This window comes from Leuresthes tenuis, unplaced genomic scaffold (genome assembly GCF_036924035.1).
Source record: "Leuresthes tenuis unplaced genomic scaffold, fLeuTen1.0.hap1 SCAF_19, whole genome shotgun sequence".
In the NCBI taxonomy this organism is placed as follows: domain Eukaryota; kingdom Metazoa; phylum Chordata; class Actinopteri; order Atheriniformes; family Atherinopsidae; genus Leuresthes; species Leuresthes tenuis.
The window spans coordinates 29,315,256-29,340,259 of record NW_027325373.1 but is presented as its reverse complement, the minus strand read 5'-3'; the positions used below and the strand labels follow the sequence as shown (position 1 = coordinate 29,340,259).

Sequence of the window (25,004 nt, the reverse complement as noted above, 5' to 3'; positions counted from 1 at the left end):
AATAGCAGTTGAAGATGGTATCAGTTGGTCCATCAAGGGATGGGCGAACGCCACTCAGAAGTGCGGGACGATGGCCTACGTCGCCCCCGGCCGATCGAAAGGGAGTCGGTTTCAGATGCCCAAACCTGGAGTGGCAGAGATAGGCGCCACGAGGCGTCCAGTGCAGTAACGTAAACAAACCCAGAGGAGATGGCGGGAGCCCCGGGGAGAGTTCTCTTTTCTTCTTCCAGTGAAATCAAGATAAAATGTGCACATGCTGGTTTTAAATAAGAAAATACAAATAATAAACAGTTTCTGCCATGGTTCGCACGTGTGATCACCACGTCGCTTCATTGCAGGTCTCAGTAAGGATGGTTCATTCTTCGGTGTCAGAGGTTACTAGCACTTAACACACTGGTGGAGTACAGCCTTTACTGCTGACAGTTGTGGAAGGGAGGGGTCTGGTTACAGGTCCCAATCCCAGGTTAGGAGGTCTGCCAAATAAAATCTCAAATGGGCTGAGATTCACTCGAGCTCTGATTCTCATCCTCATAAAGGTGAGCACAATTGGTAATGCTTTTGTCCATGGCAGACCCGTTTCGTCACAACATTTGGATAACTTGGTCTTTAATGTACCACTTTCTCTTTCCGCAGCACCTCCACTCTGTGGATGATAAGCACAATGTTGTGTGCAAGCTTATTCCAAGGAACTTACCAACCTCAGTCAATGCTGTGTTTACAAAGTGTCTGCCATTATCACTGCTGATCATCTCTAGAATGCCCCATCTAGGAATTATTTCTGTCAGCAGTACTTTAGTTGTTGCATTACTGAGGAACCAAAACAGTCAAATTAGTGTAGCCTACAATATCACGAGAGGCCAGGACAGCTTTCTCTGCAGCTGCAACAGCAAGAAGACAACCAGGCAGGCCTGCAGCCACAGAGTCCAATTTTGCTGAGAAATACGCTACTGGCCTTTGCCTGCCCCCATGTTCCTGCATAAGAACAGATGTCATACAACCATGCTTCTCATCAACTGCCTGTATGAAAGGTTCATGAGGATCTGGAATGCCAAGTGTTGGAGCTGTTTGAAAAGCTGGCATTAAGAAATATATTTTTGACCTGATCAATGATTCTCTGACAAAGTTAAGTGATCCACATCCATTTGGAAAAAACTTTATGATACAAAACTGTAATTTATTGGTTATTTGGGGCATCTGAACACTTGAATTAGAGCACAGGTGGGTGTGAATATTTTACATTTAATTTAAAGAACAAATTTCTTTCATTAAAAGTTGCCAATTCTGGTTCCACTCTTTACGACAACCAACATTTTCTCCAGATGAAGACAGCTGACCATGACTTTTTACACCGGCTTCTGCTAAACTGTATTTTCATTGTGAAATATCTCAAATTTTCATTGTGATTCAGTGAAAAAAACAAAACACCAAATCATGATTCACAGAGGAGTCATTTGAATTTTTCTTGATTCATTACCAACATTTGGTCTTATTTTAATTTTCGCCGAAAAGACATAAGAAGAAATTTAGCAGAGAAGTAAAGTAAAGTATTTATCAAGAACATGTCCTAGTTCTGATCTAACAACTCCCTATATTCAAAATTACTGTATCAGGTATTTATGAGATTGGAGAGCTTTTACCACAGTAATGCAACTATTTCTCAGGTATCTTTTAAGGACAAACCTTGTTTCTTTATTGTGTTAAACTCACTTGTACACAGAAAAAGCACCTGGAATCAAGTATTATAGGAATTATAGGTAAGAGTTCAGTAATCTGATTGGTTTGATCATATGTCTGTCACAGGAAAACCTGATACTGCATTCAAAACAACTGGGAACTTAGAAGTTCAGACTGAGAAATCAAAGAAAACACCATCTTAAGTTGATTAGATATACTCCATTATCTCTTAACTTATATTTTAACTAAAAAGTGAAATATTAAAGCTTTATTTCATTATTGATTTAATAAGGCATAAAAGTACTTTATGCCTCATTCACATAAAACATTTTCTTCAGTTTAATCAACTACATAATTATTTGTTCTTTGTAACAAAGCAGCAAAATAAAGCTAAGGTTGCTGTGATTTCTTTACCCACTTTGTGAAACAAATATGATAAATTACATGATTATGAGTCCCAATTTCCAAATTCCAAAGTACATCGAATCCTGCATGTCTTCTCTGAGTTGAAAGCCAATTAGACCTATGAGGAACAGCTGGGATACCTGCATGATGAACTTTTTAAAACTTGCCTGTTGCATTTTTGTGTTTAAACTGAAGCAATGGGAGCTGTTTGGGTCCAGATAATTTGTGGTCTGACAATATGGTTAACCAGAGGTTTGTGTTTTAGTGTTCTTTACGTAAATATATATATTTCCCTTGTATAATTATTTTTTGGTTGTAATGGGTTTTATGGTAATCTGATGTGTCAGGGTGAGGTTGTTTATGTTGTTCCATGAAGTTGCAGAAACATGAAACTTTAATGAATTATCTGTCCATAGGCTGGTGTTTGCCAGTTGTTGGAACAAATGGAAGATCTTATGTGCTGCAGAGGAATGAAAATGGTCAGTAAATAAATAGTATCAACTCTTTTGAGCTTCTTTCTGACAATAACTCCTTGGTTTCCTTACAGACTGGTCATCCAATGATGTTTCTCCCAAGACAAACCTTAGCCTTCTTAAGTCGATGGATTCCATGTTGGTGAAAAATGTTGAAGAAGGTGAGCAAGATCTGTGACCAACTGAACATTTATCCTGGCTTCTTACAGCAGAACAATTTAATATTTGGAAATTATATGTAACTGTTAAATTCAAAGCATAAAAATATTTGCAAAAAAAATTGCAATAAAATTTCTGTGGTGTGGGGAAAGCTTCATTTGGTGTTTGAAGCAGCTCCTGAGAAAGCCTTGTTCTTGTTCTCAGTTATTACAACAATGTGGATAACTTGGTTAAGCTAACAAAGTTCCAGGTCAAAGCAGTGGGACGTGGCAATTAAGGTGTATTGAATTGGTCTTGGATGCCTATTTCTTTCAGTGCAACTGGAAACAAATGAAGTGGAAGTTAAGGCGTCAAATGGCAGCGCAAGATTAAATGACCTCATGACCACACTGAAAGAGGCCTCCAGCGGCAACCAGACTGTCCTGGCGGATGTGTCCAGCGGCAACCAGACTGTCCTGGCGGATGTGTCCAGCGGCAACCAGACTGTCCTGGCGGATGTGTCCAGCGGCAACCAGACTGTCCTGGCGGATGTGTCCAGCGGCAACCAGACTGTCCTGGCGGATGTGTCCAGCGGCAACCAGACTGTCCTGGCGGATGTGTCCAGCGGCAACCAGACTGTCCTGGCGGATGTGTCCAGCGGCAACCAGACTGTCCTGGCGGATGTGTCCAGCGGCAACCAGACTGTCCTGGCGGATGTGTCCAGCGGCAACCAGACTGTCCTGGCGGATGTGTCCAGCGGCAACCAGACTGTCCTGGCGGATGTGTCCAGCGGCAACCAGACTGTCCTGGCGGATGTGTCCAGCGGCAACCAGACTGTCCTGGCGGATGTGTCCAGCGGCAACCAGACTGTCCTGGCGGATGTGTCCAGCGGCAACCAGACTGTCCTGGCGGATGTGTCCAGCGGCAACCAGACTGTCCTGGCGGATGTGTCCAGCGGCAACCAGACTGTCCTGGCGGATGTGTCCAGCGGCAACCAGACTGTCCTGGCGGATGTGTCCAGCGGCAACCAGACTGTCCTGGCGGATGTGTCCAGCGGCAACCAGACTGTCCTGGCGGATGTGTCCAGCGGCAACCAGACTGTCCTGGCGGATGTGTCCAGCGGCAACCAGACTGTCCTGGCGGATGTGTCCAGCGGCAACCAGACTGTCCTGGCGGATGTGTCCAGCGGCAACCAGACTGTCCTGGCGGATGTGTCCAGCGGCAACCAGACTGTCCTGGCGGATGTGTCCAGCGGCAACCAGACTGTCCTGGCGGATGTGTCCAGCGGCAACCAGACTGTCCTGGCGGATGTGTCCAGCGGCAACCAGACTGTCCTGGCGGATGTGTCCAGCGGCAACCAGACTGTCCTGGCGGATGTGTCCAGCGGCAACCAGACTGTCCTGGCGGATGTGTCCAGCGGCAACCAGACTGTCCTGGCGGATGTGTCCAGCGGCAACCAGACTGTCCTGGCGGATGTGTCCAGCGGCAACCAGACTGTCCTGGCGGATGTGTCCAGCGGCAACCAGACTGTCCTGGCGGATGTGTCCAGCGGCAACCAGACTGTCCTGGCGGATGTGTCCAGCGGCAACCAGACTGTCCTGGCGGATGTGTCCAGCGGCAACCAGACTGTCCTGGCGGATGTGTCCAGCGGCAACCAGACTGTCCTGGCGGATGTGTCCAGCGGCAACCAGACTGTCCTGGCGGATGTGTCCAGCGGCAACCAGACTGTCCTGGCGGATGTGTCCAGCGGCAACCAGACTGTCCTGGCGGATGTGTCCAGCGGCAACCAGACTGTCCTGGCGGTGGCTTAAGATGCATTTTATTTACTTGGAATAAAACCATCAACTTTTAATTTCTGCCTTCTCTGATTCTTGAGTACTTCAATATTGCCCTGGTCAGTGTCACTACTGATGACATGACCCTCTGGGCTCCTGTGCGCTTAACAGATTCTCCTTGGGCCCATGTTCCAGTCAAGGAGCATGTTGTAGTACTCTGCATATCCACTGAAGGATACACAGACCTGTACAACAGCTGCCCATGGATATCTGGTTAAACTCCTTGGCCCTGTTGTGAGACCATGTACTGGTGCAGTGGGTCCTGTGTTCCTCTAGGACATGTCTTGGTTAAACTCATACAGTTGGGTTGCATCTGACTGTTCAGAAGTTCAGTGATGCTCTTTTCCACATTTGGGATAAATGTCCCCACAGGGCACCGTATGTTGATCCATTAGAAGCATGCCCCAATGTTGTAATGCATGCAATCATGTGGGGGCCACTTGGTATAATTTTCAGTTGCTACAATGGCCCTTTCGCCCTTTTCACATGATAGGGATGTCTTTAAATTCAGTCTGCGTTGATCATTAATGCCAATTGCGGTCTTTCATCCTTCACACATTGCCTGGATATGCAGTATGATTCTTCCACTGAGATCTGTTTTCAAAGTTTCTTTTTTTTGTTGAGCAGTGTGTATTGGCTAATTATCGACCTATATCTAATCTCCCTTTGTCTAAAGTTCTTGAAAAAATAGTTGCAGTTCAACTTTGATCATTTACATAGAAATAATCTCTTTGAAGAGTTTCAGTCAGGATTCAGAGTGCATCATAGCACAGAAACACCACTGGTAAAAGTTACCAATGATCTCCTCTTAGCCTCTGATAGCGGACTTGTTTCTGTATTTGTCCTGTTGGATCTCAGTGCTGCATTTGATACGATCGATCACAGCATCTAGCACAACAGAGACTTGAACATGTTCTTGGGATTAACACACAATCATTGCAAATATTTATGATTTTATGAGAAACTTGACTTAATTTGAATTTCCCTGACTGGGGGTTGAATAAAGTATTTTTCTATTATATTCTATTCTAGCCACCTGAAAATCACTTATTTTAAGGCTTAAAACTCCACTTTCAAAATGGGACTTTCAAAGTTATAGCTAATTAGATATAATGCAAGTTTGGGAGACTGGACTGAAGAGAAGTTTTGGTGCAATCTGTTGGTTTCTTAGTCAGGAAATTGTTTTTGAATTGGCTCTGTGTGAATGAATTGGATTCATTTTTAAATTAATTAATTGGAATATGATTATGAAATGCCCTGAGATGACATTTGTTGTAATTTGTTGTAATTTGGCGTTATATAAATAAAACTGAATGGAATTGCAGGAAAAACATATCAAATGTGGAAAAAGGCTTATCTTGGAAACATTTTAAAAACTGACATTATTCTTGTGATGTCAACACTGATGTCATTTCACATCACCATTGATGTCACCTCTGATGTTGTTTGACTTCACAAATGTTATATAGGCCAGACATTTTCACTCCTTTTTCACAGTTCGTCAGGAGTTTATCTGAAGAAACACGTCCAGTTTTAGAAGCAAATTTGAAAGTCACAGTAAACGATTTTCACATCGCCTAAAAAAACAACACTTAATTACTATTATAAATAGTCATTTTGACAAACTCTTAAAAACAACACTTTATTACTATCTTAAATAGTCATTTTGACAAGCTCTTAAAAACAACAAGCAAAATGAGTCAAACCAAGATATCATCTGCTCAACTTCAGTGGTGTGACATGGTAGACGACGATTTACCTGAGGATTTCTACACATATACCATTACTTTTGGTGATAATGAAGGTTATGAGGAACCCTCCAACAAGTCAGAAAAAGAACAATGCCAGGCCTCTGAGGATTCCCCGTCTCCTCAAACAGTAAATGACGAAGAGAAAAAAGAACCATCCCAGGTCTCTACTGCGGCTGTGACTCCTCATTCCGAGGACGTCCAGCTTGTGCAGGATCATCCCCAGGCCTCCAAAGTTTGTCGCGTCACCTGGAAGTTTCCAAATTCACAAACCGACAAACAAGCCCAGGCCTCCAACAAATATAACATTACTTTTGGCAGTAACGAAAGTTATAAGCAACCCACCAACAGGCAGGAAATTTTAACATCAAGCCTAGGAAATGACCAGTTTGAAAAAGAACAATCCCAGGCCTCCTACAAATATAACATTACTTTTGGCAGTAACAAAGGTTTGGAGGAACCCACCAACAGATCAGAAATTTTAACATCAAGCTCAGAAAATGAGCTGTTGGAAAAGGAACAATCCCAGGTCTCTGCTGCGGCTGTGACTCCTCATTCCGAGGACGTCCAGCTTGTGCAGGATCATCCCCAGGCCTCCAAAGTTCGTTGCGTCACCTGGAAGTTTCCAATTTCACAAACCGAGGAGATTCCCTCTAATGCCTCTGCTGCCGACGAAGATTATGGATCAGAGAAATTACAGGAATCTTACCAACATAATAAGGACAAGATCAACTATTTATACCATCGGATGGATATTGTCAGGACTAAGCTGCTGAAAAAGAATTTCTTTCTAACACGAGAAAAAGACAGAAGAGTCGCAGCAGAGAATAGCTGCTCCATTTGGGAGGAAAAACTGAAGGACCTGGAAAACAGTTTGACATGTGAGCGTCATCTCCGTGAAAAGTGTGAGCAGGAGCTCAAGGAATGCAATGAAGTCATTGCAGAATTTTGTGAAACACTGAAACCACCAGTATCTGAAACTGAATATCAGTCAGTTGTGAAAGAGCTAGAGAGCTTGAAAGAACAACTCAAAGAAAAGACTGCCTCCAATATTGATCTTGCCTCCAAACTAAAGGCACAGGAGGAGGCAACAAAGACACAGGAAAAGAAGGTGGCAGAACTTATGAAGGCTGTATTTCAATTTCAATTCAATTCAATTTTATTTATATAGCGCCAGATTACAACAATTGTCATCTCAAGGCACTTAAGTAATATAGTCCAATTCAAGCCAATTGGAATTCAATTCATTGTAATCATAATCCAATTAATTCATATAGAGCCAATTAAAAAAAATCAATATCCTAGCTAAGGAAACCAACAGATTGCACCGAAACTTGTCTTCAGTCCAATCTCCCGTCCTGAGCCTGAGGCGACTGTGGAAAGGAACGACTCCCTTTTAACAGGAAGAAACTTCTGGCAGAACCAGACTCACGAAGGGTGGCCATCCACCTCGACCAGCTGGGGTTTGAGAAGACAGAAAAGAGGGAAAAGAGGGGGGAAAAACACCATAACACCATTCAAAGGATACCTGTTGGAACAGGGAAACACAAGTTAATAACCACAATAATGTCACATGTACATAAAATCAATTGTGAAATTAAACAGGGGGAAAAAGAGAGCAAAGGAGGAAAGGTGTGACAGATGAGGTCCCCCAGCAGTCTAAGCCTATAGCAGCTTAACTATGGGATGTTTCAGGATTACCTGAGCCATCCCTAACTAAAAGCTTTATTGAAAAGGAAAGTTTTAAACCTAATCTTAAAAGTGGAAAGGGTGTCTGCTTCCCGGACATTTACTGGCAGCTTATTCCACAAGAGAGGGGCCTGATAACTGAAGGCTCTACCTCCCATTCTACTTTTAGAAACTCTGGGAAGAACAAGTAAACCTGCAGTTTGGGAACGAAGTGCTCTGTTAGGAAAATACCTTACAATTAAATCTTTAAGATATGATGGAGCTCGGTCATTAAGAGCTTTATATGTGAGAAGAAGAATCTTAAATTCTATTCTGAATTTAACAGGGAGCCAATGAAGAGAAGCTAAAACTGGAGAAACATGATCTCTCCTGTTAGTTCTCATCAGAACTCTGGCTGCAGCATTTTGGGTCAGCTGGAGGCTTTTCAGAGAATATGTGGGACAGCCCAATAATAAGGAATTACAGTAGTCCAATCTTGAAGTAACAAATGCATCAACTAGTTTCTCTGCATCACCCTGAGACAGGATGTTCCTGATTTTAGCAATATTACGAAGGTGAAAGAAGCCAGTCCTAGAAACCAGTTTTATATGTGTGTCAAATGATAAATTCTGGTCAAAAATAACTCCAAGGTTCCTCACTGTAGAACTAGAAGCCAAGGAAATACCATCTAGAGTAACTATATAACTAGACAATTTCTCCCTGAAGCGCTCAGGTGCAAAGAGAACAACTTCAGTTTTGTCTGAATTTAAAAGAAGACAGTTCTGAGTCATCCAGGTCTTTATGTCTTTAAGACAGGCTTGTAGTCTGACCAACCTGTTGGTTTCATCTGGTTTCATAGATAAGTACAGCTGAGTATCATCAGCATAACAATGGAAATTTATGCCATGCTGTCTGATAATGTTATCTAATGGAAGCATGTATAAAGTAAAAAGAATCGGTCCAAGCAAAGAACCCTGAGGAACTCCATGACTTACTCCAACGTGTGAGGAAGATTCTTCATTTACAAGAACAAACTGGAATCTATCAGATAAATATGACTTAAACCAGCCTAATGCAGTTCCTTTAATCCCAATAAGATGTTCAAGTCTCTGTAACAGAATGCTGTGATCCATCCATCCATCCATCCATCATCTGCCGCTTATCCGGGGGTCGGGTCGCGGGGGCAGCAGCTTGAGCAGAGAAACCCAGACGTCTCTGTCCCCGGCCACTTCTTCCAGCTCTTCCGGGGGGACCCCGAGGCGTTCCCAGGCCAGCCGAGAGACATAGTCTCTCCAGCGTGTCCTGGGTCTTCCCCGGGGTCTCCTCCCAGTGGGACGTGCCCGGAACACCTCCCCAGGGAGGCGTCCAGGAGGCATCCTAACCAGATGCCCGAGCCACCTCATCTGACTCCTCTCAATGCGGAGGAGCAGCGGTTCTACTCCGAGCCCCTCCCGGATGACTGAGCTTCTCACCCTATCTCTAAGGGAGAGCCCAGACACCCTGCGGAGGAAACCCATTTCGGCCGCTTGTATTCGCGATCTTGTTCTTTCGGTCACTACCCACAACTCGTGACCATAGGTGAGGATGGGAACGTAGATTGACCAGTAAGTAGAGAGCTTCGCCTTCTGGCTCAGCTCCCTCTTCACAACGACGGGTCGGTGCAGAGCCCGCAACACTGCAGACGCCGCACCGATCCGCCCGTCAATCTCCCGCTCCATTCGTCCCTCACTCGTGAACAAGACCCCGAGATACTTGAACTCCTCCACTTGGGGAAGGATCTCATTCCCGACCCGGAGAGAGCATTCCACCCTTTTCCGGCTGAGAACCATAGTTTCGGATGCTGTGATCGATCGTATCAAATGCAGCACTGAGATCCAACAGGACAAGTACAGAAACAAGTCCGCTATCAGAAGCTAACAGGAGATCATTGGTAACTTTCAGAAGTGCTGTTTCTGTGCTATGATGCACTCTGAATCCTGACTGAAACTCTTCAAACAGATTATTTCGGTGTAAATGATCACAAAGTTGAACTGCAACTATTTTTTCAAGAACTTTAGACAAAAAAGGGAGATTGGATATAGGTCGATAATTAGCCAACACTTCTTAATCAAGAGTAGGTTTTTTAAGTAAAGGTTTAATTACAGCAACCTTAAAAGTCTGAGGTACATATCCTATCAACAAAGATATTAATTAAATAAAATATTTCTATCCGTAATCATCAAGCCAGAAGAAAAAACAGAGCTGTACATCCTCCCAGAACTCCATTTAGATCAGATACGTCTTCCACCAAAGAACATAATAGTAGAAGAGCTGGCTTCACAAGTGGAAGTATCGAATCTAGAAGTGGAGGGAGTCAACAAAGCAGAACCACAAGGGATCCCTGAGCCACCAAAAGAGAACGTTACATCAAAGAAGCGTCGACGCAAGAACAAAAAGACGCCAGAAACCATTGTAAAGAACCAGCCGGAAGTCATCCAGGAACCTCAAGACACGGAGGACATTTCATCACCGATCCATATACAGGAACCAGAGAAGATTTCCGAACCTGTGGAAGAAAAAGAAATAGAAAGGGCTTCTGAAGACTCACAGGAAGTGATTCCATCAGATTTGGCTCATCAGGCTGGAGTGCCACAACCAGACGTGGTCCCACAACTGGTGAGTGACATCGAAATGGAATTAGTCCCACAACCAAAAGATGTCTCAAAGCCACCGAAAGAGAAAGTTTCTTCTAAAAAGCGTTGATGCAAAAACAAAAAGACGGTAGAGACCATTATAAAGAACGACCAGCCTGAAGTCATCCAGGAACCTCAAGACACTGAGGACATTTCATCACAGATCGTTGTCCAGGAACCACTTCCAGGAAACAATCAAGAAAGAACTTTCATTGTCATCGAAATGGAACCAACCTCTAAACATTCAGAGGACTCTCCAACATCAAACCCCTTACATGCCACAGAAGACATGTCTCTTAAACTTGCAGTACCAGAACAAGCAGTGGACAAGTTTAACCCCTCAGAAGAAAGACCAGAGCTGCCTTCAATGTGGAGGCGCTTCAAAAAATATATGACGCCAAAACATCGCCGACAACAACATCAAGAGAGAAAGTAGCGGCAGCATTTAGTATTCGCACATAAGACTAGTCAACCAATGAAATCTCTATACATCCTGTTACAGTAACATCAATAAAAATACTTAAAATGTAGATATCTTTTGTACGGCTCTATCTTTTCATCCTGAACAACTGCACTGTTTGAAAGTATCAATGCATTGTTCTCACAACTGTTAAGAGCATTATTGTGTCATTCAAATAAGAATATGAATATGTTCCTACAAAAATTATTATTACATTGATTTATGTGTTTAAATAAAATAAAACATTGTAAAAATAAAAAAAGCTAAATTTATTTGGATTCTTTTATCAAAATAAGAAACAGTTTTACTTGTCAATTAAAAGGTAATTTTCTTCAAAAGTTATTCTTCCGAGGACAAATAAGGTATTTCTTATATTGTTGAGGGTTTGATATCACCTTTTATTGTACATATTTATGCACTGTGCTTACATAGAGTTGATACACTCCTTTTTGAATGAAACAAGCATTGACTCCACAGTGTGAAGGGTTAGAACACTACATGCTTACAGGAGAAGTCAAAACAGGTCAAAACATTTGAACCATTAATAGATTTTACTCGTTATAAGATTAATTTCACTGTTTAGTGTCACGACAGCTGGAATGTACATCAGCATATGGATTAGTGTCTAACAGGAGGACTCCACTCTGGACGCACAATTTTCCTCTTGCCTGCGGAAGGATTAAAGATCTTGGACTTTCTATATGAAGACAGTGGAACAAAGAGTAGATTTTATTTACCAATCTGACAACATCATTTACAACTAAAAGTACTCTTCAACAGAACAGAACAATTCAGGAAACACTGATCAGCATCAACGCCTGAACTCATTCAGCAGTGTGGTGAAAACAGAAAAATACTGAAACTTCTCTGTTTAAAGGAGAAACTTTCAGCTGTGGGGCAAGATTTCCCTGCAGGTTCCTGATTTTCTCTTTGTTCGCTCAGTCTGTTGTTTTCTGTCCTCACTTTAGTCAACACAGTCCGACAGTAAAAAGCTCATTCTCTCTCTTTATCTAGTGTTTACATCACTGTGTCGACAGCACAGTTACACATGTATGCTGTTCAGTCAATGTTGACTTTTTATGCTGTTTCACATGTTCTGCTTTGAACATAAAATCTGACATCGTGGAGCTTTTATCATTAGCATCAAACATTTAAACATTGTTAGACATAAAAACATCCATTCACTCCATTCAAATTGTAAGAATGTTTGTGTCAGACATGAAAAACGGGATCACACTCCTCAGCATCCCTGGTAAGGTCTATTCGGGGGTACTGGAGAGGAGGAACCACATTTTCACAGTTTTCTGTGTAATGGTTCGTTATAAAAGAAGAGTCCACAAAGCCTGAGTAGCAGACCTGTGCTTCATCTTGACTTGAGGCATTTCAGGAGAAACTGTCTAGCAATTACAACCCCAGGGAGCCAACCAATGAATCTGGTTTTAATTATTGTCAAAACAGGTAAACTTTCTTTCACTTTAGTCTCATGGCATACTAATAACCATTTGAATGATAGAGGATCAATGTAAATAACTAAAATGATTTAATTTAAAATGACTCCTCCGCATGTGACCCATCCAGGTTGGTACCTGTTGAACACACACATGCACAGGGTCACACACTCATGGAGACAGATGCCACACACTGGAGCGGTGGGGCAGCCAATTACAGCGCCGGGGAGAGGGGGGGGGGGGGTACGGAGCCCTCCTCAAGGGCACCTCGGCCAGCCGTGGAGGTGGAGGTTGACTACCACTCCTCCAGTTGTCAGTCCACCAATTTTTATTTTTTTTGCGCTCTCTCTAACCACAGAGCCTGACAGCTTGTGGGTACAGTGGGACACGTTACCCCGGCGGCTTTTGATTTACTACCAAACATACAAGTGGTTGCCGATAGGAAAAATGTTCAGTTTGGTTGAGGAGTGGAAAATAGGGGCCCTCATAAGAAGGTAAAAACTTCCGTACCTTGTTTTTCACCCTCTTGTTGCCTTTTATCAGGTACCAAACTGCATCACCAACTTTGTGTTGGACCTGACAAATATTTTTGTCGTACTGTCGTTTGGCCCGTTCAACAGATTTCCCTAGCACTTCCCGTGCCAGCTGGTGTGAGAGCTCTAGCCGTTCTCTGAGCCGCTGGACATACTGTGGAGGTGTGTTTGAGTGGTCAGTATCCGGGGGCAGACCTGCAACCAGGTCGATTGGCTCAGTTGTCTCTCTTCCAAAGAGCATCATGTTAGGTGTCAGGCCTGTGGAGCTGTGTTTGGTTGCTCGATAGGCCGTCACTGCGTACGGAATCATGACATCCCAATCCCAATGGCAACGCTCTGCAGTAGTGGCCAATATTTTCTGCAGGGTGGCATTAAAGCGCTCCACTTGGCCGTCGGACTGCGGGTGAAAGGGTGTTGTTCGTGTCTTGTTAATCCCCAGCAGGGCGCACATCTCCTGCAACACTGCTGATTCAAAGTTGGTGCCCTGGTCGCTGTGCAGGCACTGTGGGGCTCCGTATCTGCATACCCACTCTGAGGCAATCTTCTCTGCCACTGTCACTGCTTGCTCATTGGGAACAGGGTAGGCCTCCACCCATTTGCTGAAATAGTCTTGTACGACCAGTATGTAGCTGTTTCGCCTCTCCGTTTCATTCAGAGGTCCCATCAAATCAACTACTATCCTCTCCATAGGAGCACCAACCCGCACTGTGCCCATGGCAGCCTGAGGAGTTTTCTTCGGACGAGCCTTTGCAGCGCAGCTGGTGCAGGTGCGGCACCAGAGTGTGACATCGTCCTTCATATTATACCAGAAGTACCTGGCCTTAAGGCGTGCAAGCGTCCTCTCCACCCCAAAGTGACCACCCACTGAGCCATCATGCATCTGTTGCATCACAGAGGTACGGTACTGGTGAGGCAGCAGGATCTGGGGATAGAACACGTGACCTTCTGCACAGTAGAATTTTCTCAGCAAGACTCCATCCTTCTGATAGAGTCGTTTCCATTGCGCCCAGTATGCTTTAGTAGCTGAGCTGCAGGGTGCTACGTCAGTCCACGATGGTCGGTCTCCTGCGTCCATCCACTTCCTCACTGGTGACATATCTGGGTCAGTTAGTTGGGCATTGCTCAACTGTTCTAGAGTCCAGCCGCAAAACAGGTTAGTGTGAAGTGGCTCACTCACCCTGTGGATGCTTGGACAGGTGGGGGCATAGCCGCAGCTGTCGTTGTCGGAGGTGTCCTCTACCCCCACTGGAGGTTGCTCTCCACAGCAACCACTTCAGCTGGAAAGTCATCTAAGCTGTACTGCACTGCTTTATGCTGATGCCGGACACTTAGATTAGGCTCTGGCACCGTACATGGGCACGACGATTCCCCAATCACTGGCGTCGGTGTCGAGAAACAATTCGCCATTGTCGAGGGGGTAGCCTAGCACAGGCGCAGATGTCAGCCGGCTTTTCAGTGTCTCGAATGCCTCTTGACATTCAGCTGTCCAGTCGAAGCGTGCATACTTTTTGGTGAGTTCATGAAGTGGCTTAGCAAGTGTGGCGAAATCCTGCACGAAACGTCTGTAATAGGACGCCAAGCCGACGAATTGCCGTACCTCTGAGATGTTTCTGGGTGTTGGCCACTCAACCACTTTCTGGATCTTTTGGGGGTCGGTGGCGACACCTCTGGCAGAGACGATGTGCCCCAGATAGGCCACTTGCTCCCGGAAAAGGCAGCACTTGGAAGGCTTCAGCTTGAGGTTGGCTTCATGTAGTCTGGTGAACACTTGGCTGAGTCGCTCCAGCATTTCAGTAGCATCCCGCCCCAGGACTATAATATCGTCAAGATACACCAAACACGTCTCCCACTGCAGCCCAGCCAGAACACGATCCATAAGTTGCTGGAACGTGGCCGGCGCGTTGCAAAGCCCAAACGGCATCACATTCCACTCAAAGAGCCCTTTCCGTGTGCAGAAAGCAGCAGCTTTGCGGGCCCTTGGTTTCATCTCCACCTGCCAGTAGCCTGATGTTAAGTCCAATGTGCTGAAGTACTTGGCAGTGGAGAGTGTGTCTAGAGTGTCCTGGATGCGTGGTAAGGGATAAGCGTCCTTGAAAGTCCGTTCATTTAAAGGTCGGTAATCCACACATAACCGTGAGCTCTGATCTTTCTTTCTTACCATGGCCCAGCTGCTGTTGCTGTTTTGGGCTACACCGTTCTCAAGGCTTTGCTGCACCTGTTGGTCTGCTGAAAGCTGTTTGTCACTGGCCATCCTGCGTGGCGGCTGTTTTATAGGTGGCCCAGGGGTGGTCAGGATATCGTGCTGCACAAGGCTAGTGCGGCCGAGATCGGTGGGCCCCGTGGAGAACACGTTGCTGTATGATTGCAGCAGGCTGGCCACCCTTCTATGGTCATCCTCTGACAGGCTGGCACAGCTCTCAGTGTAAAGGGACTGCAGGTGACTGGGGAAAGAAACAGAGTCAGAATTAACAGGCTCGGACACTGTTAAGGCCTCCCTTTGCTGAAGCTCTACCTCTCCCATAACCTTTGCTGGCTGAAGGAGGCCGGCCACAGACCCTTTCAGTCTGGACTCGACAGGAATAGAGTCAAAGTGGTGGAGAGGCAGCACATTTCTCTGAGCAGCAGAGTCTAGCAGAGCACACATTTCCAGTCCATGTACTAGTATTTTAACACTCATTTCACCTTCCAGGCCGCTGGTGCAGGTAACCACGGTGCCGGGACGGAGAACTGGGGTCAGGTCGACACTCGGGGTGTGCGGTTTGGGTCGACGAGGAGAAGGGCAGTTCCTCTGTATATGTCCTACACCCGAACAGTTGTGACAGATGATCTCGGCTGAGGTCATCTCAACATTTCTGTTTTTCTTTGGCAGCCACTGCTGGCGAAATCTCGGTTTCCTGTTTGTTGGGTTGGTGGACCTCATAACTTCCCCTCCTAGTTCATCACACAGCATCACACCTGTATCTTCGCGTACCGTTGCTGCCCTGGCTCTCCGCTCTGATGAACCGCGTTGACCTGGCTGCATCAGCTGGGTGACCGCTCTGGCAGCCCTTCTGGTCGTCTCGTACCGGTGTGCTACTTCGTATGCTCTGGCCAGGGTGCGTGGCTGCTCCTCCAGTAGTCTTTGAACCACTTCAGCATCAGCCAAGGCGTTAGTGAAGATCTCCACACTGATGGCGTCCTGTTCCCGCTCTGTACGATCTGCATACACAATGGAAACTTTTTCGTAGATATCATCCCTCAGACTGTGCAGAGCCTCACTCGTCCCTCTCACTCTCTGTCTCAGTTCAATGCCTATGGCTGCTGCATGCTCCGAACATGGCCCATAGGCGGCATCCACTTCATCCACAATACACTGGTAACTCCACCGAGTAGATCTGGGGTTTTTGTGGACAATAGCACCAGCAGCACCAGTCAGGCTAAATCTGAGCTGCACGGCCATGGTCTTCTCTGACCAGTGGTTGGCCTGAGCACAGCTCTCAAACAGGTAGAGAAAGGCTTTCCATGACCCCGACCCATCAAAACGACCTGGCTGTAAGGTGGGGATTCTCTCTCTCTGCCCATACTGTTCATCATCGCTACTGTCCATAAAATCACCGCCACACATCATGTGAGAGGAAGGACGTTGTGGGGCAGGCTCGGCCCTTCTCCAGCTAGGCTGTGAATATCCTCTGGAGTCATGCTCTTTACCCCGGTGAAATGGTGCATCACTGGGAGGGGCAGAGTAACAACCATTAGCCCGTTCTGCATAAACGTGTCTCACAGACTGGGACATACAAGGTGTGAAGGGGGGCACAGAAGACTGGGAGACTGGTGTATGGGCCAGAGTGGCTGGGTTCATGCTGGCATGCACATTGTTTGCAGGGGAAAAGGGGTTCGCTGGCCGTTACCTTCTTAACCCCCTGCCTCCGAACCGTAGTTCTGGGTAGTAAGGAGCTGGTCTTTATTTTCTGGCTCGTTACCGGTAACTGGCAATCATAGGGTCCGGGCCAAAGTGTGGGGCGAAATGAGAACGGAGTCAAGGCTTTTTTGTGCGGAACGCAGGTTTTATTCCATCAATCTTTTTTTATCGACTCTCTCCCTACACACGTACGTCACACACACACAGACACCGTCTTAAAGGGGCAGGGCTGGACGGTGACACCGTGTTCTGAAGACATGGCAGCAATATGTTTAAGATATCAACGATTTATTGATTTATTGGTGAAACTACTCGTCCCTGGGTGGAGTCGAACCACCAACCTTTCAGTTAACAGCCGAACGCGCTGGCCGATTGCGCCACAGAGACTCTGTCAGCAACATTCACAGCCCTTATAACCCGTATCAACGCGACGTGTATTTGGAATGTTTTGGAGGTGCACGTCAGGCTACGGCGTAGGGGTCCACATCCACGTCGTAGCTACATCGTCGAAATGACGGAGAAGTATAAACTACGTTTTAGAGATCAGTAAGTCTAGAGTGTGCCCCCTATTCTGTGTGGCCTCTGCTACATGCTGAGTCAGCCCAAAGTTGTCCAGAGTGTTACTCAGGTCTTTAGTCCCTTTGTCCTGAGGGTTGTCCATGTGGATGTTAAAATCACCAACAATAATTACACAGTCAAAATCAACACAGTTCATAGACAGCAGTTCACTGAGGTCATCAAAAAAGTCTGCACATTATCTGGGGGGCCTGTAAACATTCAGAAACAGGACTCCGGATGAGGCCTTGAGCTGTATAGCCATATATTCAAGGGACTGAAAACTTCCAGGAGATAACTGCTGACACTGAAATGATTCATTAAATAAGACTGCGACCCCTCCTCCTCTCCTGCTCACTCTGGCCTCACTGATAAAACTGTAACCTGGAGGTGTCGACTCAATGAGAACAGCAGCTCTGTTATTTTGGTTAATTAAGAACATTTTCCCAGCTAAATAGACTCATAGATATGAACAGTATCCACAACATTTTATTCTGTCAGCTGACAACAGCAGAAGATTTACCAACAGCTGCTAATGATGAGGGAAATGTTTTCTATTTCCATAAATCACCTTCATTTTTTGTCCTTTTCAGCAGCCGCTGATCACTCCCAACCTCAGAGACCGACTGAGAGTCGACGAGCAGAGGATGGATCAGCGTCTTCTCTAAACTGGGACTAGCAGGAGGATTAATAGCAGTTGCAGTAGCTCTGTTGATTATACTCATCTCGAGTCGTTGTTTCACTAATTCAAACTAAAAATCAGTGCCTGAGAGGCTCCTGCAGAAAAGAACCTTAATAACCTCTAATCATTCCAGTAGATGGTAGTAATGCTCCTCACACAGCTGATGTGTTCGCTGACATCAAACTGTAGTGGTTCACAGGAAGTGATGTTTTTCTTTCTAATGACACAGACAGTCAGTGGGTCTACATGATGAGATTAACTCGATTATAGCTATAGTTGGGTTATGCTCCTTATCTGAGCAAGGGTAATTATCCTTGGATATATGGCGGTGAATGAATCGAATCACTGGTACAAAGCACGTCTCAGTACGACAGGTGGCGCTGTGCCCATTTCATCTATCGCTAATAGAGCAACTTCCGGTTGACGTCTTCACCACCACCACCAACAACAGCAAAACTAAGGCAGAGCAAGATGAAGCTACGTCCTCTACATTTTGTTTGTGATGAGCATGTGCAGCCTTTTTTGAGACTTTTTTGATGACCTCAGTGAACTGCTGTCTATGATCTGTGTTGATTTTGACTGTGTAATTATTGTTGGTGATCTTAACATCCACATGGACAACCCTCAGGACAAAGGGACTAAAGACCTGAGTAACACTCTGGACAACTTTGGGCTGACTCAGCATGTAGCAGAGGCCACACAGAATAGGGGGCACACTCTAGACTTACTGATCTCTAAAACGTAGTTTATACTTCTCCGTCATTTCGACGATGTAGCTACGACGTGGACGTGGACCCCTACGCCGTAGCCTGACGTGCACCTCCAAAACATTCCAAATACACGTCGCGTTGATACGGGTTATAAGGGCTGTGAATGTTGCTGACAGAGTCTCTGTGGCGCAATCGGCCAGCGCGTTCGGCTGTTAACTGAAAGGTTGGTGGTTCGACTCCACCCAGGGACGAGTAGTTTCACCAATAAATCGTTGATATCTTAAACATATTGCTGCCATGTCACCGTCACCGTCACCGTCCAGCCCTGCCACTTCAAGACGGTGTCTGTGGGTGTGTGACGTACGTGTGTAGGGAGAGAGTCGATAAAAAAAGATTGATCGAATAAAACCTGCTTTCCGCACAAAAAAGCCTTGACTCCGTTCTCATTTCGCCCCACACTTTGGCCCGGACCCTACGATTGCCAGTCAAAATAAAGACCAGCTCCTTACTACGGTTCGGAGGCAGGGGGTTAAGAAGGTAACACTGGGGGCTCGTCCGGGATTTAAAAGTTGGCTAAAAGTGAGAAGAAGAGCTGTGAACGCGAGAGAGCATGGCGACACGCGGCAATGTTTTTGAAAGACACGGGGAGCTCATTAGCCCAAACGTAAGCACCAATCCGTTTTTAACGGACATAACGGACTCTGTTGATTCAACTGGCAGCAGATGTGTCGCCGGCGGGGTCTGTTGGTTTCCTTAGCTAGGATATTATTTTTTTTAATTGGCTCTATATGAATTAATTGGATTATGATTACAATGAATTGAATTCCAATTGGCTTGAATTGGACTATATTACTTAAGTACCTTGAGATGACAATTGTTGTAATCTGGCGCTATATAAATAAAATTGAATTGAATTGAAATTGAAATACAGCCTACATAAGTTCTGCCACCTTCTTTTCCTGTGTCTTTGTTGCCTCCTTCTGTGCCTTTAGTTTGGAGGCAAGATCAATATTGGAGGCAGTCTTTTCTTTGAGTTGTTCTTTCAAGCTCTCTAGCTCTTTCACAACTGACTGATATTCAGTTTCAGATACTGGTGGTTTCAGTGTTTCACAAAATTCTGCAATGACTTCATTGCATTCCTTGAGCTCCTGCTCACACTTTTCACGGAGATGACGCTCACATGTCAAACTGTTTTCCAGGTCCTTCAGTTTTTCCTCCCAAATGGAGCAGCTATTCTCTGCTGCGACTCTTCTGTCTTTTTCTCGTGTTAGAAAGAAATTCTTTTTCAGCAGCTTAGTCCTGACAATATCCATCCGGTGATATAAATAGTTGATCTTGTCCTTATTATGTTGGTAAGATTTCTGTAATTTCTCTGATCCATAATCTTCGTCGGCAGCAGAGGCATTAGAGGGAATCTCCTCGGTTTGTGAAATTGGAAACTTCCAGGTGACGCAACGAACTTTGGAGGCCTGGGGATGATCCTGCACAAGCTGGACGTCCTCGGAATGAGGAGTCACAGCCGCAGCAGAGACCTGGGATTGTTCCTTTTCCAACAGCTCATTTTCTGAGCTTGATGTTAAAATTTCTGATCTGTTGGTGGGTTCCTCCAAACCTTTGTTACTGCCAAAAGTAATGTTATATTTGTAGGAGTCCTGGGATTGTTCTTTTTCAAACTGGTCATTTCCTTGGCTTGATGTTAAAATTTCCTGCCTGTTGGTGGGTTGCTTATAACTTTCGTTACTGCCAAAAGTAATGTTATATTTGTTGGAGGCCTGGGCTTGTTTGTCGGTTTGTGAATTTGGAAACTTCCAGGTGACGCGACAAACTTTGGAGGCCTGGGGATGATCCTGCACAAGCTGGACGTCCTCGGAATGAGGAGTCACAGCCGCAGTAGAGACCTGGGATGGTTCTTTTTTCTCTTCGTCATTTACTGTTTGAGGAGACGGGGAATCCTCAGAGGCCTGGCATTGTTCTTTTTCTGGCTTGTTGGAGGGTTCCTCATAACCTTCATTATCACCAAAAGTAATGGTATATGTGTAGAAATTCTCAGGTAAATCGTCGTCTACCATGTCACACCACTGAAGTTGAGCAGATGATATCTTGGTTTGACTCATTTTGCTTGTTGTTTTTAAGAGCTTGTCAAAATGACTATTTAAGATAGTAATAAAGTGTTGTTTTTAAGAGTTTGTCAAAATGACTATTTATAATAGTAATTAAGTGTTGTTTTTTTAGGCGATGTGAAAATCGTTTACTGTGACTTTCAAATTTGCTTCTAAAACTGGACGTGTTTCTTCAGATAAACTCCTGACGAACTGTGAAAAAGGAGTGAAAATGTCTGGCCTATATAACATTTGTGAAGTCAAACAACATCAGAGGTGACATCAATTGTGATGTGAAATGACATCAGTGTTGACATCACAAGAATAATGTCAGTTTTTAAAATGTTTCCAAGATAAGCCTTTTTCCACATTTGATATGTTTTTCCTGCAATTCCATTCAGTTTTATTTATATAACGCCAAATTACAACAAATTACAACAAATGTCATCTCAGGGCATTTCATAATCATATTCCAATTAATTAATTTAAAAATGAATCCAATTCATTCACACAGCCAATTCAAAAACAATTTCCTGACTAAGAAACCAACAGATTGCACCAAAACTTCTCTTCAGTCCAGTCTCCCAAACTTGCATTATATCTAATTAGCTATAACTTTGAAAGTCCCATTTTGAAAGTGGAGTTTTAAGCCTTAAAATAAGTGATTTTCAGGTGGCTAGAATAGAATATAATAGAAAAATACTTTATTCAACCCCCAGTCAGGGAAATTCAAATTAAGTCAAGTTTCTCATAAAATCATAAATATTTGCAATGATTGTGTGTTAATCCCAAGAACATGTTCAAGTCTCTGTTGTGCTCGATGCTGTGATCGATCGTATCAAATGCAGCACTGAGATCCAACAGGACAAATACAGAAACAAGTCCGCTATCAGAGGCTAAGAGGAGATCATTGGTAACTTTTACCAGTGCTGTTTCTGTGCTATGATGCACTCTGAATCCTGACTGAAACTCTTCAAAGAGATTATTTCTATGTAAATGATCAAAGTTGTTCTGCAACTAGTTTTTCAAGAACTTTAGACAAAGGGAGATTAGATATAGGTCGATAATTAGCCAATACACACTGCTCAACAAAAAAAAGAAACTTTGAAAACAGATCTCAGTGGAAGAATCATACTGCATATCCAGGCAATGTGTGAAGGATGAAAGACCGCAATTGGCATTAATGATCAACGCAGACTGAATTTAAAGACATCCCTATCATGTGAAAAGGGCGAAAGGGCCATTGTAGCAACTGAAAATGATACCAAGTGGCCCCCACATGATTGCATGCATTACCACATTGGGGCATGCTTCTAATGGATCAACATACGGTGCCCTGTGGGGACATTTATCCCAAATGTGGAAAAGAGCATCACTGAACTTCTGAACAGTCAGATGCAACCCAACTGTATGAGTTTAACCAAGACATGTCCTAGAGGAACACAGGACCCACTGCACCAGTACATGGTCTCACAACAGGGCCAAGGAGTTTAACCAGATATCCATGGGCAGCTGTTGTACAGGTCTGTGTATCCTTCAGTGGATATGCAGAGTACTACAACATGCTCCTTGACTGGAACATGGGCCCAAGGAGAATCTGTTAAGCGCACAGGAGCCCAGAGGGTCATGTCATCAGTAGTGACACTGACCAGGGCAATATTGAAGTACTCAAGAATCAGAGAAGGCAGAAATTAAAAGTTGATGGTTTTATTCCAAGTAAATAAAATGCATCTTAAGCCACCGCTGGACACATCCGCCAGGACAGTCTGGTTGCCGCTGGACACATCCGCCAGGACAGTCTGGTTGCCGCTGGACACATCCGCCAGGACAGTCTGGTTGCCGCTGGACACATCCGCCAGGACAGTCTGGTTGCCGCTGGACACATCCGCCAGGACAGTCTGGTTGCCGCTGGACACATCCGCCAGGACAGTCTGGTTGCCGCTGGACACATCCGCCAGGACAGTCTGGTTGCCGCTGGACACATCCGCCAGGACAGTCTGGTTGCCGCTGGACACATCCGCCAGGACAGTCTGGTTGCCGCTGGACACATCCGCCAGGACAGTCTGGTTGCCGCTGGACACATCCGCCAGGACAGTCTGGTTGCCGCTGGACACATCCGCCAGGACAGTCTGGTTGCCGCTGGACACATCCGCCAGGACAGTCTGGTTGCCGCTGGACACATCCGCCAGGACAGTCTGGTTGCCGCTGGACACATCCGCCAGGACAGTCTGGTTGCCGCTGGACACATCCGCCAGGACAGTCTGGTTGCCGCTGGACACATCCGCCAGGACAGTCTGGTTGCCGCTGGACACATCCGCCAGGACAGTCTGGTTGCCGCTGGACACATCCGCCAGGACAGTCTGGTTGCCGCTGGACACATCCGCCAGGACAGTCTGGTTGCCGCTGGACACATCCGCCAGGACAGTCTGGTTGCCGCTGGACACATCCGCCAGGACAGTCTGGTTGCCGCTGGACACATCCGCCAGGACAGTCTGGTTGCCGCTGGACACATCCGCCAGGACAGTCTGGTTGCCGCTGGACACATCCGCCAGGACAGTCTGGTTGCCGCTGGACACATCCGCCAGGACAGTCTGGTTGCCGCTGGACACATCCGCCAGGACAGTCTGGTTGCCGCTGGACACATCCGCCAGGACAGTCTGGTTGCCGCTGGACACATCCGCCAGGACAGTCTGGTTGCCGCTGGACACATCCGCCAGGACAGTCTGGTTGCCGCTGGACACATCCGCCAGGACAGTCTGGTTGCCGCTGGACACATCCGCCAGGACAGTCTGGTTGCCGCTGGACACATCCGCCAGGACAGTCTGGTTGCCGCTGGACACATCCGCCAGGACAGTCTGGTTGCCGCTGGACACATCCGCCAGGACAGTCTGGTTGCCGCTGGACACATCCGCCAGGACAGTCTGGTTGCCGCTGGACACATCCGCCAGGACAGTCTGGTTGCCGCTGGACACATCCGCCAGGACAGTCTGGTTGCCGCTGGACACATCCGCCAGGACAGTCTGGTTGCCGCTGGACACATCCGCCAGGACAGTCTGGTTGCCGCTGGACACATCCGCCAGGACAGTCTGGTTGCCGCTGGACACATCCGCCAGGACAGTCTGGTTGCCGCTGGACACATCCGCCAGGACAGTCTGGTTGCCGCTGGACACATCCGCCAGGACAGTCTGGTTGCCGCTGGACACATCCGCCAGGACAGTCTGGTTGCCGCTGGACACATCCGCCAGGACAGTCTGGTTGCCGCTGGAGGCCTCTTTCAGTGCGGTCATGAGGTCATTTAATCTTGCGCTGCCCTTTGACGCCTTAACTTCAACTTCATTTGTTTCCAGTTGCACTGAAAGAAACAGGCATACAAGACCACTTAAATACACCTTAATCTCCAAGTCCCACTACTTTGACCTGGAACTTTGTTAGCTTAACCAAGTTATCCACATTGTTGTAATAACTGAGAACAAGAACAAGGCTTTCTCAGGAGCTGCTTCAAACACCAAATGAAGCTGTCCCCACACCACAGAAATTTTATTTCAAATTTTTTTATGTAAACATGAAAAGCTGCTTTAAATGAAACAGTCGCATATAATTTCTAAGTATTAAATTCTTCTGCTGTAAGAAGCCAGGATAAATGTTCAGTTGGTCACAGATCTTGCTCACCTTCTTCAACATTTTTCACCAACATGGAATCCATCGACTTAAGAAGGCCAAGGTTTGTCTTGGGAGAAACATCATTGGATGACCAGTCTGTAAGGAAACCAAGAAATATTGTCAGAAAGAAGCTCAAAAGAGTTGATGCTATTGATTTACTGACCATTTTCATTCCTCTGCAGCACATAAGATCTTCCATTTGTTCCAACAACTGGCAAACACCAGCCTATGGACAGATAATTCATTAAAGTTTCATGTTTCTGCAACTTCATGGAACAACATAAACAACCTCACCCTGACACATCAGATTAACATAAAACCCATTACAACCAAAAAATTATTATAC

General features: G+C 45.6%; 2 non-coding genes across 2 annotated transcripts; one reads left to right on the top strand and one right to left on the bottom strand.

Moving 5' to 3' along the window:
• Positions 1–17,265: 17,265 nt before the first annotated feature.
• trnan-guu (transfer RNA asparagine (anticodon GUU)) lies at positions 17,266–17,339 on the bottom strand. The gene has a single exon. It is a non-coding gene; the product is annotated as a tRNA-Asn (tRNA).
• A 1,737-nt stretch (positions 17,340–19,076) lies between these two features.
• trnan-guu (transfer RNA asparagine (anticodon GUU)) lies at positions 19,077–19,150 on the top strand. Its single transcript has one exon. It is a non-coding gene; the product is annotated as a tRNA-Asn (tRNA).
• The last annotated feature ends 5,854 nt before the right edge of the window (positions 19,151–25,004 follow it).